Source organism: Ambystoma mexicanum, chromosome 1p (genome assembly GCF_040938575.1).
Source record: "Ambystoma mexicanum isolate Mex_15411 chromosome 1p, UKY_AmexF1_1, whole genome shotgun sequence".
Lineage (NCBI taxonomy): Eukaryota > Metazoa > Chordata > Amphibia > Caudata > Ambystomatidae > Ambystoma > Ambystoma mexicanum.
This window is the reverse complement of record NC_090921.1, coordinates 106,062,036-106,082,671: the sequence shown is the minus strand read 5'-3', so window position 1 is coordinate 106,082,671 and position 20,636 is coordinate 106,062,036. Positions and strand designations below refer to the sequence as shown.

At 47.7% G+C, this 20,636-nt stretch overlaps 1 long non-coding RNA gene across 1 annotated transcript in view; it reads left to right on the top strand.

Annotated features, from left to right (window-relative positions):
• Window positions 1–326: 326 nt before the first annotated feature.
• Window positions 327–20,636, top strand: part of LOC138462604 (uncharacterized) — a 214,039-nt gene continuing 193,729 nt past the window's right edge. Inside the window, exons 1-2 of the long non-coding RNA XR_011265743.1 lie at window positions 327–414; window positions 517–743. This is a non-coding gene — a long non-coding RNA (uncharacterized lncRNA). The remainder of the gene's footprint in view (window positions 415–516; window positions 744–20,636) is intronic.

Here is a 20,636-nt window from a genome sequence, read left to right as displayed (position 1 = left end):
CTCCTTACATTCTAAAACTCTCTTTGTCATTTTATGTTCACGTTTCATGGATTTCTCCCTCTCTTAGTATTCCCTCACCTCTCTGCCAGCCTTCTTGATCTATGCAACCCGTTCCTGCTTTCTGCTTTCTTCCGGGTAGGAACGCATTACTATACGTTCCCATAGCAATGGGTTTGCTGCTCATACTGGAGCTTATTTAGCTTGGTGCGGATTAAGTGTACACTGCAAGTTACTGGGCCAGATGACTGCCATTACAGACACAACTTCCTGTTGCTTAGCAACAGGTAGTTAGGGCCTTTCCTCGTTGCCCCCTCTCCTCTCTGTCTTCCAACTATTTCTAGGCACACGCCATCTTCCCTCAGCGCTACTTTCAGACGGCAAGTCTTCTATGAGCAGCCATTCAAACCAGATTGGGTATTCTGTCATTTTAAGCATGTATTCATTTCTGCCAGGCTTTCTCAGAGTTTCCATTTGTATCCATTTTATAACCTTCCATTATCCTATTATTCGCTTCAGTTACCCACTTTTCTTCTGCAAAGAAACTGAGATACCACAGCATTCAAGATACATCTGAAGCTCCAGCCCACAGACGAACTCCAAACCCACCCGGAGAAGATTTGTAGGGTTTTCTACCCCAGAGGGTTTCCCTGAAAGTCCTGTGTCCTTGGTACCTTTAACAGGAGCAGGGGAACAGGGTGACTAGGAGGATTCTCACATCCTCTAAACTGCTGCTTCGGATTCAGGTCAGTGTTAAGGTTTTGGTGCATGGTAAGATACTGGGAGCACCTTTGCATGCCAATTATCACAATACACTGTTTTGGTTTGTTTTTTTATTTTCCTTCTTAATTTTCCCTTTGTTGATGGTTCTTCTGTTTTTTCTTTTTCTCTTCCATTCTTCTTGCATGATTTTTTGTTTACAGTCAGGTGTCTGATTCTGGTGACATGCCAGTATAATGACCTCCACATAATTGTAAGTGGACGGTTGTTTCCTTGTCTTGATGTCTTAAGATGCCTTATAGAATAGTGGTAATTGCACGACCTGTAGAATTCTTTCTGCTTGTCATTAGACTACGAATGTGTCTGACTTGTGGAACATGCATATAACATTAGGGCACTATGCTTCGTGTAGAGGTACCCGATACTCTCCAGCCATTGAGAACACTATGCATCTTATCATTACCCATGCGTAAAAGACATTTAGTCCCTATAGACGAATCAGCACTTTGCACTTTAGGATTGAATAAGTGGTTGGGTACTTGACCCTGTACATTTGTCCGATTTACGAACTTCGGGATAAATCTGCACCAGTTTACTTCCTTGTGAGATAGGCATAGGATCATGGCCCTATGCATCATTTGGAATTGGATGGGTGGCATGACACTCGACATCATAGTAGTAACACGCAGGTTGCCCATTACCATGCATCTCATGTTGTGATGCTACACATGTTGTGATGCATCATTTTAACATGGCATGATGCCCTGTCATAAGCATCTTTAGTCAGCCATGCTCGAATGCACTAAGCACTTTATTGTCAAAATGACGGTTGCCTGACAGCATGCACTTTACCCCGTTTTGTTATTCATGCGGTAATGCACACAGCACTTTACTATCATGATGTACGCTGCACATTACCTCCACGTCCACTCTTCCTCGTCCCAGTACTTACTTCATGAGGCACCTGCCTCCGACACAGGACCTTCTTCTATTTCTTTAAATCTCTATAACTCCTCCCCCACATCCATGTCACTCAGTTTAATTTTTCCTGCCTCCGGCAGGTTGGACTTTTTCTTCCCGGTGCGGGGCACCAGGGAGCACCGATTGCTGGCCCCCTGGGGGGGGCTGTGTGGCGGGGCCCTCGGCTCCCTCAGGTGCGGCGCTGCTCCTGGGCCCCCTGCGGGGCTTGGGGTCACAGTTGAGCTGGATTGCCTCACTCGGTTCTTTGCTGGGCTCCGGACCGCAGCGTGAGCATTGTGTCCCGGGTCCTGCACGGCCCCGGGAAGGTAAGGAGAGGGGAGGACTGGGCTTGATGTTTTTCCCCTCTCCTCCTGTTTTGGCCGTCTTGATTCGACTTGGCAGTATGGGCTAGCCTTCCCTTTTGTTGTGAGGCCTCTCTGCTTCTTGTCGTGGGGTGACAGTGGCAGAGAGTCTTTGGGAGTGCGGGGGCTCTGTTCTGTCGCAGGCATGTCACATACCACCTGCTCCTCAGAGACACACGGCCCTGGATGCACCGGATGTTAGTTGCATTATCTGGGGGAAGGTAAGGAGAGGGGAGGACTGAGCTTGATATTTTTCCCCTCTCCTGCTGGTATGGCCATCTTGACTCCTTCAACATGCCGTTTTCCTCGTGCTTTGTGTGCACATCTTTATTGGAAATGATGGCAAGCACTTGGCAGTATGGGCTAAGCCTTCCCTTTTGTTGTGAGGCCTCTCTACTTCTTGTCGTGGGGTGACTGTGACAGAGTATTTGAAAGTGCGGGGGCTCTGTTCTGTCGCAGGCATGTCACATACCACCCGCTCCTCAGAGACACACGGCCCAGGATGCACCGGATGTTAGCTGCATTATCTGGGGGAAGGTAAGGAGAGGGGAGGACTGTGCTTGATGTTTTCCCCTCTCTTGCTGGTATGGCCATCTTGACTCCTTTGAAAGGCCGTTACCTCGTGCTCTGTGTACACATCTTTATTGGAAATGATGGCAAGCACTTGGCAGTATGGGCTAGCCTTCCCTTTTTGTTGTGAGGCCTTTCTGCTTCTTTTCGTGGGGTGTCTGTGACAGAGTATTTGAAAGTGTGGGGGCTCTGTACTGTCACAGGCATGTCACATACCACCCGCTCCTCAGACACACACAGCCCAGGATGCACCGGATGTTGGCTGCATTCCTTGCGTGCTGCCTGTGAATACGGCGCAGATTTGGACACGTCTGCAAGCGGCCGGAAGGGTACCGGCCTGGCATAGTCTACACTTCGGGTTCGAGTATCAGCGGTGCTGATTCGGTCCTTCAACCTTCCTAGACCGACGCATTGGAACGATCTAGAGCATGGGCTACCAGCTACTGGATACAGGGCTCAAGCCACCTCTCAGTCATGTGGCGTGTTAGTGGTGTGTTTGGGTCTGTGCTAGCTATGGACGCAGACTCCTTGTCCTGTCCTCTTCCTCTAAACTGCGCAAGGGAAAGTTGAAGGAGTTGATTTGCTTTTCCCTTGTCCGGCATGGGATTATGGAAAATGCATCATGGAAGTAACGGCCATGCATGGGGTTCCCAGTGTCTCTTCTTTTAGGGCCTAGGTCCTCCGGTGCCGACGTGTTGCTTTCACGCCTCCTCTCAGACTTGTGGGAAGTGATAGGGCACATGGTGGCACATGTCTGTGCTTAGAGGGGTTCTCAGAGCCCCTGGTGCCGGTGGAGGGGGATGTCACTTCAGTGGGTTTTCCAGTATAGGCATACCTCAGGTAGGGGGTTGCCTTTGATGTCGGCTATCCGGGATGGATTGCTTTGCCCCGCTTTGTGACAGTACTCTGCCCTTTTGACGCCAGCCTGGTGGCTCCTCTGTCAGCTGAGGGGGCCATAGTCTGCTGGACTTCTGGGCTGTCCAGTATCTTCCTTTTGATAGGTCAGATCTTTTTGTGGGCTGACAAGCATGCTGTTATATTGTGGCGCAGGCCTGTTTCAACGTCCTGTGATTTCCCTCTGGTGCAAGTGCAGTGACTGGCGGTTTTCCCTGGCTCCTCATCTCTATCTTCTCGGAGGTGTATGGGACCGGTGGGGTTAAGCTTCCTGGGTAATGGGCTCCTTCTGGAGCGGGTATCAGTTGCCGTTCCTGTCTCCTCCTGTCCAGGTTTGCATGGTTAGGACTTTGGTACCTAGCTCACGCTCCAAGTAGTTGGCCATGGGATCCGTTCTCTCCGAACGGTTGTTGTGGGTTACCGTCTTGCCCGTTCCTCTCCCTGTTCAGGGTCAAGTTTTCTATTTGCGGGTGTTCCTGGTCCCTATGCCTTCTAGGATGTGTCACCTGCTTATGGGTCTCAAGACCCTGCACTGCTTGTCCGGACGTCTGGGGAGAGCGTACTCTGGATGTTGTGCAGGGGGGGCGCTTGCTGGCTGTTCTGGGCTGGGTTCTCAGAAGGCAGTATATCTCGGCTCGCCTTTTGCTGAAGTTACGGGGCACGTGGCCTCTTGCATGTTTTCCAGTTCCTTGAGCCCGTCTTCGGTTACGTCTCCTGGTGTCTTATACTCTCTCCCACTGGCTCCCGACATCTCAGCTTTCGTAGTTTTGTTTTCAGTGTCCCCAGCGCTGCGAGTGTCCCTGCTATGGTGGCGGGGGGTTTCAGGTCTACAGGCTGAGGTGTGCATGGTCCTTCCTCCTGTGGCCTCTCCTACTACCAACACCAGCAGAAAGGGTCTACATTGGGGGTCCTCTCAGCTCAAGGGTTGTGAGATCTGGGGAGAGCCGGCGATCATCCAGAGTTGTGCCATTGTCCAAGCTCTGGTGTACTTCGAGGAGTTGCTGGACGGTCGGCGGTTTTTGGTCCGATCGGACAATACGACGGCCTTGGCATATGTCAACTGCAAAAGGGCTTCCGGCCACTCCTTGAATGCTCTGGCAGCGCTGATAGGCACCTGGAAGGACTCTCATCTGGTGTCTCTGGTGGCCTCACGTATCAGAAGGGTGGACAATGTTCAAGCGGATCTTCTCAGACGCCGGTTTTCACTCCTCTGCGGAACTGGTCCTGTTGGCCCAGGTCTTTGCGGTGACCTGTGTCAGATTAGGGTCCCTGGTTCTAGACCTGTTTGCATCCCCGGCCTCAGCAGAAGTTCCCCTCTTCTGCTCTAGGTTTCAGGCTGAGGGGATTGGGGGCTGGACGCCCTCTCTGTACAGTGGCCTTGGGGTTTTCCTTTATGCCTTTCCGCCTATTCCCCTTCTGCCCCGGGTGGTTTGGCGCATCAGAGTGTCCAGGGTGACTGTGTTGTTGTTAGCTCCGTTCTGGTCCCGCCGGAGTTGGCTCCCCTCTCTGTTGGAGCTTCGGTCCTAGGAACCTTGGCTGGTTCCGAGGTGGCCGTGTCCCCTTCAAGGGGATCTGCGGTTGGAATTCCACCAGATGCAATGGGCGGTGTGGCTATTGCTCAGTCTAGGTTGATATCTCAGGGGTTCTCAGATCCTGTAGTTGGGGCCAAATGGATGCTCTTAGACCCTCCACTCTGAAGGTGTTAGGCAGACACTGGGGCCATTTCCGAGACTGGTATGGGCGGTCTGGGATCCCTCCCCTGCGTTCTGGCCTCTGCTATCCTTCGGTTCCTCCAGGAGGGGTTTTGACAGGGGCCTGGCAGTTTTTCCAGGCTTCGCTCTCAGTGGGCCTCCATGAAATTACTTTTGGGGGACTCTGACGGTCACTTGGATGGGGAGGTGTTGGTGGGGAAATTGATCCAGGGTTTTTCTTCTTCCCGTCCTTGTGCTGATAAAGGGCTTTCCTCTTGGGATCTCCCTCTTGTATTACGGTTCCTTCACGGGCCTCCTTTTGAGCCCATTTCCGAGATTGATATCAAACTTCTTACACTGAAATCTGCTTTTCTTATTGCCCTCACTTCTGCCCGTAGGCTTGGGGAGATTGGGGCTCTCTTATGTCACGCTCCTTTCGTGAGGGTGCTGCCAGACTCAGTGGTGCCGGGGTGTGGTCCGATGTTTCTCCCTTCAGTTGTCTCTCGGTTTTCACACCTCTCAGGGTCTGGTTCTCCCTGACTTCTTTCATGATCCAAGAACGCCTGAGGAGGTGGCTCGGCTTAACATTGATGTCCGACGGGACGCGTTGGAGTATTTGGCTTGGTTTGCTTTTTCCACCAATCTGATAGTCTTCTGATTGCTTGTGGTCCGGCTGGGGCTGGGCATAACGCATCTGTGGTTTCCATTTTCCGGTGGTTCCGGGTTGTGATCTCTAGGGCCTATGTGGCTTCTGGCCTGCCTGTGCCTGCGCACAATCAGGGGCGGTCTGCCAGGGGTTTGGCGGCTTCCTGGGCCGATGCAAGGAGGGTTTTTCTCTGCAAGAGATTTGTATGGCTGCCGCCTTGGCTGGTCTAGGCATTTTCATCAACCGCTATGGGTTGAGTTTCTCCCACTCGGGGGTTGGTTCCTTCGTGGTTGGAGTTTTGTCTGTGGGGATGTGATTTAAGAGTTATTGTGGGTGTGTTTTGCTGCACTGTTTTTGGCTCTGTGTCTCATTGGGACCTTTTCCCCGTTGCTGCTTTGGTATACCTCATGAAGTAAGTACTGGGACGAGGAAGAGTGGACGTGGAGGTAATGCTCTGATTACTTACCGGTAATCTTCATTACTCCTAGTCCTACTCTTCCTCGTCACAGTACCAACGACCCTCCTCACCCGCCCTCCGGGGAAGGTCCCATGCTCCGGCTTGGTAATATGAAACTGAGTGACATGGATGTGGGGGAGGAGTTATAGAGATTTAAAGAAATAGAAGAAGGTCCTGTGTCGGAGGCAGATGCCTCATGAAGTAAGTACTGTGACGAGGAAGAGTAGGACTAGGAGTAATGAAGATTACCAGTAAGTAATCAGAGCAACACTATGCACTTTATACTATCATGCACATAAGGAGTAACAGCAACCTGCGTGTTTTACCCTTCGGTGCCTTATGCCACAGATGGATCCATGAACGGTATACATTTGCATAATTTATGGCAATGTGTAACAATGTGCCTGGCGGTATTCGGTACCAGCATTTCTGGTTGCTGGGCAATCCCACGAGCAATAAGGTGCACTTGTTTTAATTAGGTATAATGATTTTTCTCGGTGGGCTAAAACAGCACATTGTTGTGGTAAGTCTTGGACTTACGGCAAATCGGGCACACACACACAATATGGCTGACATGGAAAACATACCAGATGAGTCCAACCACGATGTACACCATGGGCCTCATTCCGAGTATGGAGGTAGTCATGGCGCTATTTGCGCCATGACTACCTCCCATACCGGTACCGAGCCCGCCCTGGTTCAATGGGGACTTACCGGTCCATTCCGACCTTGCAGGGACCGGTAAATCCCCATTGAAAAAAACATTCCCCATTCCCATTTCAGCCTCCATAGGGCTCAATGGGAATGGGGAAGTAGCTAATAACGGTACCGCAATTTGCGGTACCGTCATTAGTGCTCTGGTCCCTTAGCGGCTCCCGCTAAGGGTGCCTGGTAAAACTAGACGTCCATTGCGGAACCCGCTAAGGGACCTCGGAATAGGGTGCAAAGGGATTACTGGCACCAATGTCCTTAACGGTGCCCGGTATCCCTTTGCGCCCACCTCGGAATGAGGCCCTATGTCTCTCACCTGTCTTTTTAAATGTGCACTGTTCGAATGGGCGTTTGATCTGATCAAGCAACGAGCAAGTTGCGAAATGCATTATGCTGCCGAACATTTGGGGTTTTACACTGCATATGCTGATGGCTTTTAATTTGTTTTTGATGCTACATTAAAGGAAGCTTTGTTTATCTATGGCCTCCGACTATTCATGGTGATAAACCGATTGCTTCAAAGAGTGCAACTCAACGCCTGATGTTTGTATCAGCAGAAAGCACATATATATAATCAATAAACATTGGCATGTGCTTAAATTAGATGAACATTTAGGCAACACCTTAGGTGACAAGATCAACATTACTTTTCACAAATCTATGGACCTCATTACGACCCTGGCGGTAGACCTGCCCTTATTAAGGGCACGGCTGTCGCCAGTAATGATTTTTTACCGGAGCCCAGAAAAGGGCAATAACCGGGTCATGCCAACCTATATGAGCCCTAATGTCAATATCCAGGCTGAGTCTTGGTTGAGTAGAAGAATTCCAGGTTTTCATAGATGCACGAAATGCAAAGCATGCCAGTTTGCTACTAATACCACGAGCTACTGTCATCCTGTTTTGGCTACTGACATTAAGTCAGATCATGTCGCGGATCACTTGCAATTCTGTCTATGTGGTCCATGTACTTACTTGTTCTTGTAGTAAGTGGTATGTTTGGAGCACTATTGGCAAATTGAAACTTAGAGTGGTGCAACACATACGCGCCATCAGGAACGTTGATCACATATACCCCATGGCAGTACATTTCAAAACAGCTCATGCCGGCAAACTGGGTGGTTTGCATTCTTTTGCATTGTCGTGATATACAAAGTGCCAATTTGCCAATTAGGGCTTTAGATGACAGCATTAGCCGCTGAAAGCCAATAATTTATTCAAAGTATGTGTTAAATGCTGAAAGTAATGCTGACAGTAATCTGTGGTAGCGCCTCCATTATGCATTAGTGAGCTACAAGGAATATGCAGGCCTAGTAGGGGTGGTAGGTCACATTATGCATTGTAGATAGACAGGCAGGGCGAAGGCCCCAGTTCTGTAGCTAATAGAGACATTATTGGAGGGTTTGGAGCATTATAGCACCTATATAGTGCTTAGATCTTTGAAGCACTATGGGCACAAAGCTATGAGTGCATGCCTTTTAGAGTTTGCTCACATGGGGTTAATGTCACAATCTATGTACCTTTCTATTCCAAAGGTTTGGTGTTCACAGTCCCTACTGCAGATATCAGATAAACAACAAGACAACACTAACCTGGTCCAGTAGAAATTCGTAGAGAAGAATGGAAAGCTCACCTAACCTCCTCTCCCCGCGCCGGAGAAACCCAGGTCGAGGAGGGGAAGTCAGGGAAACCCTCGTGGGGGAAAAAACCCTCTTGTACCAGGAACTGAAAAGAAGCGATGGGCGAGTCTTGATTCCCAGGAGTGACTTCTGGAGTTGGACTTGCGATCGCGAACTATCCTGAAGAGAGAAACCAGATGGTGTTTAGAAAAGGGAGAGGTTGCTGCAGTAAGACTCTGGTGAGCGATATACCTTTAAATCTGAATGTCTGTTGAGGGGGTGTACGACGGCTTGCACGAAGGTTGTATTCTGTTCAGCGCGTGGTAGAAAGTAACTCCCTGTCCTTGCAGAAGAGACTGAAGAATGGAGAAAGATTAGTTTTGGAATGAATGAAAGTATGTTGTATGCTGGGGGGGGGTACGGAACTATACGTACTGCAGAGTGTAGAACCAATGCCTTCGGTGTAAGTGTATGGAGAGCTGGTAGGGAAGAGGACCACGGGTAGAGGAGTCTGATAGTGAGAAAAGGGAGAGACGGTTGAAAGATTACAGACAAGCTGAGTATTCGAAGGGTAAAGAGAGCTAGCCTTGAATTACGAACTCACGGAGCGTGGCCTCTGAAAACAGTAGCAACGCGCTGGACCGAAGACGCCGCCGAAGGAAATCCATTCTGCGAGGTTGGGGGCGGAGTCATCCGACACTCTCGGATTCGGAAGGCTGGAGCGCTGCTTTTCCTTGCTACCGCCATGTTGGAGGGGGTAGAGGCGAAGCATGAAATTCGTCTCCACCTGTGCCAGAAAGTCCACGTGAGCCGCCCCCTAGAGGGAGCGGACGTGACAGTATGCCCCCTCCGAAGGGCGACGAAACCCGGTTTACCAGGATGTAGCCGGTAAAACCTGCTAACCAAACGGGGAGCATGAACCGCTGAGGCGGGTTCCCAAGAACGTTCCGCCTGAGAATATCCCTTCCAGTCTATAAGAAACTGTAGCACCCCTCTTCTATAGCGTGAATCACAGATCGAGGAGACTTTGTATTCTGGTCCTTCACTTGTCAGGACCGGAGGGGGAGTTCCCTTCTTGGACACATGGAATCGGGATTGTACGTCAGGCTTCAACTGAGAAACATGGAATGTAGGGTGTATGCGTTTCCAAGAAAAAGGGAGACGTAACTTGAAAGCAGCCAGGCCTTTATTTTCAAGAACCAAAAAGGGTCCAAAGTATCTCGGCGATAATTTTGAAGGTTTCAAACTCTTGGGGAGATATTTACTCGACAACCAGACCTTGTCACCAACTTGAATGGAAGGTGTGGGACTCCGATGTTTGTCGGCTTGTATCTTATAGCGTTCATGAGCATCCTTTAGAGCTACCTGTGCATTTCGATGTCCTTGTTGGATGGAGGTGATTAACCCGTCTAAATCCGGAAAGGAAGTATCCGTGGGAACAGTCGATGGGTACACCTCCGGATGAAATCCAAATGTACTAAAGAAAGGACTAACACGTATGGAGGAATGAACTGCATTATTATAGGCAAATTCTGCTATAGGCAGTAAAGCCTTCCAATTATCTTGTAGAGCTGATATATAACATCTTAGATATGCTTCCAGGGTTTGATTTAAACGTTCAGTCTGGCCGTTGGTCTGAGGGTGGTATCCTGAACTGAGCGCCCTTGAGATCCCTAGTAAACAACAAACATGTTTCCAGTACTGTGACGTGTATTGTGGTCCTCGATCCGAGATAATGACCTCCGGTAGTCCGTGGAGTGAAAAAATGCGTTCCACGAATACCCTGGCCATAACAGGTGCAGATGGAACAGATGGGAGAGGGACGAAATGCGCCAATTTGGTCAAAGAGTCTATCGTCACCATGATGGTATTACAACCCTCTGACCTTGGTAAATCCACGATAAAGTCCGTTGAAATTATTTGCCAAGGTTTCGTAGGAATTTGGGTCAGGATAAGTTTGCCCATAGGAGAAATCCTTGGAGTCTTGGTTTGTAGACACACCGAACAAGACGCGACATAGTCCATTACATCCTTGCGAAGTGTCGGCCACCAGAAGTGCCGTTGAATTTGTTCTGTAGTATTGAGAGTACCTCTATGCCCGGCTGCCTTGGAGTCATGACACATTTTAAGTACCTCTAATTGTAGTTCTTGATCGGGAAGGTACATCTTGTCTTCCCTGAAAAGAAGACCCCGATCAGCAGTAAGTCCTAGTTCTCGCAGGGTATCGTCCTGATCCAAGTCTAGATTTCTCGTCCTTTGTGCTACCTTTTGAAGAAAAGAATGGACAACAGGCACTGTGACCAGGTTGGGAAACATAGGTTCAGGCTGAAAGGGAGCTCCTTTTAGTGGATTACTGCGGGATAAAGCATCCGCTTTGAGATTAGTCTTGCCCGGTATGAAAGTGAATGTAACCCGAAAGGGTGAAAAAAAATGCGCCCATCTAGCTTGTCTACTATTGTTAGTTTGGGCATATTGCAGTGTTCGGAGGTTGTGATGGTCGGTTCTTATTTCAATGGGAAATAATGCTCCCAAAAGCAAATGACGCCATTCTTCAAAAGCCCTCTTGATCGCGAGCAACTCTTTCTCGAGAACCGTGTAATTTACTTCTGCCGGGGACAGAGTCTTCGATAGGTAAGCAATGGGTCTTTCGAACCCCCTGGCGTCCGGTTGTAACAGAACCGCTCCAATACACTGGTCTGAGGCATCTGATTCCACTATGAATCTGTGAAGTTGATCCAGCATTGCCAAGATAGGAGCTCTAGTAAATAAGGCTTTTAGCTCCTGAAAGGATTCCTGAGTTTCATTTGTCCACCGAAACATAACCCCTTTCTTTAGCAGATGAGTGATGGGATGGGTGAGGGTAGAAAAATGAGGAATGAAGCGCCTGTAGAAATTTGCGAAGCCAAGAAATCGCTGTATTTCTTTAACTGACTTGGTGGCTGGCCAATCAAGGATAGCTGACACCTTTGAGGGGTCCTTGGAGACTCCTTGATCGGACAGGATATACCCTAGATATGCCACTTTGTCTTTATGGAATTCGCATTTCTCTAATTTACAAAAGAGATGGTTCTTCTGTAGTCTGTGTAAGACTTCTTTAACATGAATGACATGGTCTGCAAGGGTGGATGAAAATACCAAAATGTCATCTAAATAGACAATGACAAAATGTAGGGCTATATCTGCAAAAATGTGGTCCATAAACCTTTGGAATATTGCCGGGGCATTGGCTAATCCAAATGGCATTACACTATATTGGAAATGACCAAATGGTGTCCGAAAGGCGGTCTTCCATTCGTCCCCTTTTCTTATGCGGATGAGGTGATAAGCACCGCGTAGATCCAGTTTAGTGTAGAGTCTAGCTCCTCTAAGCGCTTCCAAGATATCCGGGATAAGCGGCATGGGATACTTGTCTGGCACTGTGATCTAATTTAATCCTCTGAAGTCAATGCAGGGACGTAACTCGGTCGTGTTTTTCTTTGGAATAAAGAAGAGTGACGCCGCTGCAGGAGAGGTGGATTCCGTGATTAAGCCATTTTCTAGATTTGTCTTCAGATATTCTTTCAGTGCCTCTTTTTCCTTGGCAGACAATATGTACATGCGGCCAAAGGGAAGAGGACTATTCGGAATCAGATCTATACAACAGTCATCTCTGCGGTGAGGTGGTAATTCGGTGAATTCTGTTTTTGCAAAGACCTGGTGGAATTCCTGATATTCCTGAGGAAGAGTGTTTACTTCGTTAAGAATCTTATTTGTGACACAAAAAGACTCTTGAGAGTGCTTGTTCTTGGAGGTGGAGGCGACTAAGTTATGGCAGTTGTGAACACAATGTTCTGACCCCAAAAAAAGAGTTCCAGGTCTCCAGTTAATAAAGGGATTGTGAAATCTCAGCCATGGCAATCCTAAGATTACAGGATAATGTGCAGTCTTGATTTAATCTAATTTCAGGATCTCTTGATGTGCCGCTATAGTCATCGTGAGAGGAGAAGTGTGGTCTTTTATGGGACCGGAAGTAAGAGGGCTACCGTCCACACTCTCAACTGGGATCATTAATGCCTTGGGTACTTTTGGAATCCCCTGTTTAGTAGCAAAGGTGTCATCTAAAAAATTTCCTGCGGCTCCGCTATCGATAAGTGCGGGCACGTTTTCTAATCTTGTGCTACCCCAGGCTAGCGTAACTTCGAGTACTATCATCTGATTTTCTGTGGATAAATCTTGTTGAACCCTGGGAATGCTTTGAAGGGAACTAGTAACTCTGGAACCCTGCACCGTCGTTCCCCTTACGGTCGGGCGCTGGCGTTTCCCGCCTTCCTAGGGGGAGTATGGGGACATTCCTTAACCAAGTGAGAGCTCTCTCCACAATACATACAAAGACCCTGAGTACGCCTTCTGGTACGTTCACCCACAGATAAAGGACCTTTAGTATTGCCTATTTGCATCGGCTCCTCGGAAGGAACTGGTCTAATAGGAGACAGGGTACCTTCGGTGGTTTGTCTGCTCTTTCCTTCTTTCCTTCTGTCTTTCTTGCAGTCTATAGTCTAACTGCATAACCAGTGAGATGTATTCCGCCATGTTATGTGGACGTGGGGCTCGGGACACCTCGTCCTTTAAATCCTCAGAAAGTCCTCTTCGGAATATGGTCATCAAAGCTTCATCGGCCCATGCCGTGTCCGATGCTAGTTGCTTAAAGCGTGTGATATAGGAAAGGAGATCCTGACTACCCTGTTTACAATCGAATAACTTTTCCTGTGAGGCAATGGTTATCTCCTGTCTCCCAAACATACTCTTTATGCTGTTACAAAAAGCAGGGTAGGAATCAAGTATGGGATTGTTACTGGTAACCAAAGGAGTGGCCCAAGCTAACGCAGCCCCTGACATTTGGGCAATCATATGGCCCACCTTGTCTCTATCTGTCGGGAAAAAGGCTGCCTTAAAGGCGAACTGTACAGAACAGGACTCAAGAAATTCCTTGACTGCATGGGGATTACCATCGAAACGTCCTGTGGGTAATGGGCCAGGAGGTACTTCCGAGCTATGGGCTGCTCGACCCACCTGTTGCCTCAAGCTGGTATTCTCTAGCTTCAATAGCTGTACCTCGGATGACAGGGACTGAACTGCTGCCGTTAATTGTTGTATTTGTTGTTCCATAATGGATCCTCTGATTCTGTCAATAAAGACTGTGAGGCCGGTATATAATTGAAAAGTTTCAGGCGTTGCTAACTGTCACAATCTATGTACCTTTCTATTCCAAAGGTTTGGTGTTCACAGTCCCTACTGCAGATATCAGATAAACAACAAGACAACACTAACCTGGTCCAGTAGAAATTCGTAGAGAAGAATGGAAAGCTCACCTAACCTCCTCTCCCCGCGCCGGCGAAACCCAGGTTGAGGAGGGGAAGTCAGGGAAACCCTCGTGGGGGAAAAAACCCTGTTGTACCAGGAACTAAAAAGAAGCGATGGGCGAGTCTTGATTCCCAGGAGTGACTTCGGGAGTTGGACTTGCGATCGCGAACTATCCTGAAGAGAGAAACCAGATGGTGTTTAGAAAAGGGAGAGGTTGCTGCAGTAGGACTCTGGTGAGCGATATACCTTTAAATCTGAATGTCTGTTGAGGGGGTGTACGACGGCTTGCACCAAGGTTGTATTCTGTTCAGCGCGTGGTAGAAAGTAACTCCCTGTCCTTGCAGAAGAGACTGAAGAATGGAGAAAGATTAGTTTTGGAATTAATGAAAGTATGTTGTATGCTGGGGGGGGGTACGGAACTATACGTACTGCAGAGTGTAGAACCAATGCCTTCGGTGTAAGTGTATGGAGAGCTGGTAGGGAAGAGGACCACGGGTAGAGGAGTCTGATAGTGAGAAAAGGGAGAGAGGGTTGAAAGATTACAGACAAGCTGAGTATTCGAAGGGTAAAGAGAGCTAGCCTTGAATTACGAACTCACGGAGCGTGGCCTCTGAAAACAGTAGCAACGCGCTGGACCGAAGACGCCGCCGAAGGAAATCCATTCTGCGAGGTTGGGGGCGGTGTCATCCGACACTCTCGGATTCGGAAGGCTGGAGCGCTGCTTTTCCTTGCTACCGCCATGTTGGAGGGGGTAGAGGCGATGCATGAAATTCGTCTCCACCTGTGCCAGAAAGTCCACGTGAGCCGCCCCCTAGAGGGAGCGGACGTGACAGTTAATTCATCTCGGCTTCCCTTAGAATATTCTGCCTTTTCTGTAGCTCTGCATTGCTATGTAAACAAATCCTCTTTCCCTGAGATGGCCTTGCACTCACCCTGCTAAGAAGACATTCCTGTGCTTTCTCAGAGGAACTCCAAGCAGGGAGGGGCACAGAAAGGAGCACAGTGGAAATTCACTGAGCTGGGTTTTTCCATAAGTAAACTTATTTCTTGTGCGAAGATAGTGCGTCATGGTGACTGACAGCACGAGATTACAAAAATGCATGCCCACATGAATCAGGTGGGAGATCGATCCATGGACTTGGTTCGAGCAAGAGCGAGTGTCCGGAACCTGATGCTCTGTCGGCACCCTGCAGCGCTGTCCTCTGAGCGGGGCTTGCAACAGCTAGCTTATGAGGGACTGGGTCTCCCAGCGCTGATTGAAGGGGCGTAAAACTGTGTTTCTCTGTATTTCTCTAAGTTCTATGTTTCTCTATATTTTGTGTTTACTCTAATGAGCTTTGTAATCTTCGCTAATACTTGAATTCCAAAGTGTTGCTAAATTCACTGTTTATGCTTTTTTGTCTAATAAATGCTAAACATTTTGAAGGTGTCATTTTTCACTAGCACGAGTTCACTGCTCAGCACGATAGAACCTGTGTTTTGGGCTGAATTGGGTAATTTTTGCTCTCAAGGGCTGGTCCCGAGGAAGATTTTCCCCTTTTCAAGACAGGCATACACTTCGTTCCAGGATTGACGAGTGGAGAAAATCGAGAACTCCAAATGAGACAATTGGAGACCAAACAAAAAACAAACAAAAGAACCAGGGGACACAACCTGGATGAGGAACTCTACACCTTTCTGGGCACATGAACCATCATTATTATCTTTTTTCTTATGAGATATTTGAGTTGCTTGGGCTTCTGAATAGATTAATGAGATGTGGTTCCTGATGTTCAACATGGCTGCCTTTGCTCATTCCATAATGATCATATTTCCTCCTCTCTTTGCCTTTTTTCTTGTGCTCTCTCTTTGGGTTTCTTTGTTTACTTACTGTTTTTCTTTTTCTTATTTTGTCATGTGGAATAATTATTTTGCTTTTTTTGCTTTTTCTTTCTTTCTTGGTATTATTATGGATTTCTAGGGTATCACTCTGATCCTGTAATATCTTTCTTTAATGCAACATTTTATGAAGTTTTTATGGATGCATAGCTAGGTCTGGCAATTGTCCAGACATGAAAGACTGCTATCTATAGAATATTGTTCACATGACATTAATTAACTTGTTGTTTAGGTGATGGTTCTACCCCCTATAAAACTACGCACATGGACAGATGTCATAGTTGCTTTTCCCTCACCTCCAAATGTTGAGGCTGTCCAAATGAGTATTTATGGTCCATGGTTACAAATATTTAAATATCAGTGTGAGTGTCGTGAAAAAGGAATGGAGCACCAATCCCAGTGTGCATTTTGTATTTAGTGATAAAAGCATACAACCCTTTCTTCACATAAATATTTTTCAGCTATAAAGATCTGTGGTCATTCTTATTTTCCTCAAATGTTCTTTGATTGTATGCGTTATTGGTGCTGGTTGTCCCTTTCCCATTTTCCATAGGTGTATTTTGAAGGAGCACAATGGTAATGTAGCAGACTGTTCGTCTTGGAATTATATTGCAAAACCAAAATGTGATGGCTAAAAGATTTTGAATCAATCATAAGCACGTGAACAGCTCTGGGCAATCCTCCAGGCCATTGCTTTTCAGCCTGCCTTGCCATTACAGAAGGAAAAGGACCATATACGAATTAGGCTTGGTCCCGCCCCAAAACGTGTAGTCCATCGTGAACTACTAGGTTATGTCCCATCTGCACGGGACCACAAGCAACCCCAGACATGTTTTAGCCTCATTGGGCGTCATCAGTGCGGTGTATCTTTGATCAATAGGCCCAGCAGGCACAGACCCATGTTTGGGCATACCCATCCCACTCAGGGCGACATAAGCAAAAAGAAAAGGTGATGGCTGGAAGGTTTTCTATTACGCATAACCCTGGGCATCTCTGTGAACCATCCTCCAGACCATTGTTTTACAGCCTGCCAAGTCATTACAGAAGGGAAAATACCAACTGGAGCCCTGGAGCGGGCAGGAGCCCCTCCCCAGCCTCATCGGACCATGAGCCGCTTCGAGCAGTATTGACGCACACCGCTTTACTGACCCATGTTTGGCCCATCAAGTGGGCAGGAGTCCTCTTTACCCAGCATCCAGAAGCGGACGCCCCAATTGCTGCATCAAACTTCTACCATCACCCACTCGCATTAAGGTGAGCTCCAGTGCACCGCCTGCCGAGGAGACACACTTGATCAGCTGGGAAGCCTTTGTTCCCGACGAGCGCCAGTCTTCAAAATGGCCGACCTCCTCTAGCGGCACGAAAACAAGGCTGTTTGGCTGTTGCTAGGCAACACCAGCGTGTTTAGTCCAAAAGCCCCCGCCGGCAGGTGGAAGCCGGCCCTCTACCGGATAAGGCCCTCGAAGGAAAAGGCCTGTTCTGCGCATGAGAGCGTGGCATGGCCCACTCCCCCTGCCCGAGACAACTACATCTTCGCCCAACAGCATCAACTAACCTTGTCCCGAAAGTGCACAATCGCATAAATGTACAAACATTGAATCAGTCCCCCTATCGCTTGGTCCTATCATGTCAACGAACTGCGCCCTGCACAAAGAACAGACTAACGGGTCCCTGAACACTTTCCCCACCGATTTCAACACCTGCGGCACCAACGAGCTGCATACTTTACAGACGTACTACAGTACCGGCGTGAACGTCCGCGCACTGTCTCAATTAGTTGAGATACCCATGATTCTCCAGCCGTGACTATACGCCTGGTCGCCAGCATACTGAGTACTCACCCATTGTATGTACAATTGATGTCTCACACTATTAACCGCCACAATAATCACTTGATTACCGATTGCCGATTCACTCCATATTGCCTGACTGCTACATGTGTTTAGGCGTAGCTTTGATCTTTATTGTTTCCTCTTGCGCAGCTACTCATGCACAATTACGTTTTACTCTACACATCGGATGCCATTACTTTTACCAAGCTGAGCCAAAATCAGACTAGCCTACTCTCTCGCCCTAGTCGGGATGATTGTGTTAAATCGAAATAAATGTCCTTTTCTATAAGTGAACGTAAGCCCAATAAATTATGTCATTGTTCAAGTTTCATTGTCCTAGCCTGTAACATGACAGTACGGTAGCTATATCCTCACTATTCCAGTGTGTAGCCAACTTGGCAGAAATAGCATGCCCAAACTCGTAGGTATTACTGTTACTTGTAATACCTGCTTAGGCCTGTCTGTAATATGTCAGTATGGAAGTGATATCCTCATTGTTCTAGTGTGCAGCCTACACGTCAGTCATAGCATGCATGAGCTCGTAATCTATTACCTCGCTTTGTAATATATGTTTAGGCTCGCCTGTTAACCTTATACTTAAGTCCAGGCTGATCTTGGCACTGCCCACTCCACTAATTACCAACACTGTGGAACTCCAAATCCAATAGGCACTTGGTAACTCACTACCTTCGTACTACTAGCACCCTATTTTTGATCTACTATTTATGGCACTTCACTACACCAAACATACAATTTCCATGTAGTCTATCCAAAATGACTTCTAATACTCCCAATTAAAGTGGACATTCCAGCTATCCCACTCCAAACCTACTCCCAAGTATCCCTTGCACTCTAGTCGATAGAAATTCTAAACTCCGATCTCGACTCAGTAAACTCTTCGAACCTCTAGCCAGATCTCTACCTATGGCTAACGATAGAACTATCCTCCCTACTAGTCAGAAAACTACTAATGATAAGCCCAATTTGCTCATGCCTAGCCCTCAGGCCACCATTAAGCATCACATGATGTATAAATCAAAGAAAGCAAACCTAACCCCGAGATCGGCCACCACCACAACATCTGCCCTCCCTCTCAAAGTTGCCTTGATAAACATATGGTCCCTAGTGGCTCAAGCCACAGACATAGCCGACTTGATACTGGCAGATCAAGTGGAATTTTTCACCATCACTGAGTGCTGGTTGCACGAAGCAGCAGGACCTTTGCTTTCCTTAGCAATCCCCGATGGCTACACAATACTCAGACAGGACAGAGATAAAACATGAGGCGGAGGTATCACCATTATCTCCAAATCCAGCCTCGCCATGAGACTAGCTCCTGCCCAAACCACCCAGTCCTGTGAAGTCCTCACAGCCAAACTCACACTTGTCAACTCCCAGACCCTTACTATTCACCTCATTTACAGACCCCCTGGACCTATGGGGACATTTGAGGAGGACATTTACTCTCTACTATCCAATAACCTTAAAACTACCTCTCAAGTACTAGTCTTGGGAGACTTTAATTTGGGTTTCAACAACACATCAGATTAACATGCCACAGTCACCACCAACATTCTAGCCAAACTCGGCATATCCCAAAAAAATCACTGAACCCACCCATAATAAAGGGAGAACCCTTGACTGGGTAGCATAATACAACTGTACTGTTACCATCACTGCCATCTCCGCGCAACCCTGGACAGACCACTGTCTCCTGTCCTTTGCACTCTTAACCACGAGACCCCTCACTTTACCTAGTCCTACTGCCCCATCTTGCCCAACTAGGAACAAAAAGAGCATTACAGTGGGCAAAGTGATCCCTGCCATCCTCTCTACCCTCAACTCGCTTGTGGACGACCTGGACCCAGAAACGCTTGTTAAGGAGTATAACAAAATTATGCTAACCTCACTTGACATTATTGCTCCTAACAAACTTAGACCCAGTAAGCCCAAAAGTCACCTGAGCAAATGGTTCACCCCCCAGCTTAAAGACTTACGACTCCTTAAGAGGAGCTGTGAATCTTCCTGGAGATCTTTCCCATCAGTAGCCAACAGAACTAAACTTTTGGAAATTTCCACCCAATATAAAAAGGACATTTTCCTGGCCAAACCTAACTTGTACAACAAACGCATTTCATTCAACAGGCCCTCTCTAATAAAGTAACCACCCTCCAAAAACAAAAACAAAATAGCCCTAAAAAAAGCATCCCTAAAGCATCTCCCTCACCCTAACAACAATACTCCTGACCTCCTTCAAAGGAAATACCACCCATACCACCCACTGCCTGTTTCAACTTCACCAAAACATCCATCCTTGAGGTAGAGAAAGTCATCCTCTCTCTCAAACCCTCCAATTGCCAGGGTGACCTCTGCCCAGCCCAGCTTATAAAAGGCGCTTCAAGAGATCTTGACCCTTTTATATCCAAACTAATCAATACCTCATTTGCAGCCGGCACTGTCCCATCCAATCTCAAACAATCGTGGGTGCTCCCACTACTAAAAAACAATCCCTATATCCTCTCATACCTACAAACTACTGTCCCATTATGACAGTACCCTTCCTGTTAAAAATACTCGATAAGATCGCTTATCTTCAAATCCAAAAATATTTGGAATTCCACAAACTCCTAGTAGCGCGACAATCAGGTTTCCACCCCCAACACGGAACTGAGACCACTGTAATCGATCTGAAGTCACAGGTCGATGAGTTAAGAGACAAAGGGAAAACAGCCTTCCTCCTACTTCTCGACCTTTTGGCTGCATTTGACCTTGTGGATCACAAGGTCTTATGCAGGCACCTCGATTCAGCTGCCCACTTCTCAAAAGAGGCCATAATATGGATTGTGTCTTTCTTAAGTGACAGGACCATGAGGGTTTTCTCCCCATCAACAGCAGCAGACCCCATTACCATCACATGCGGGGTGCCCCAGGGCTCTTGTGTCTCCCCTACATTATACAA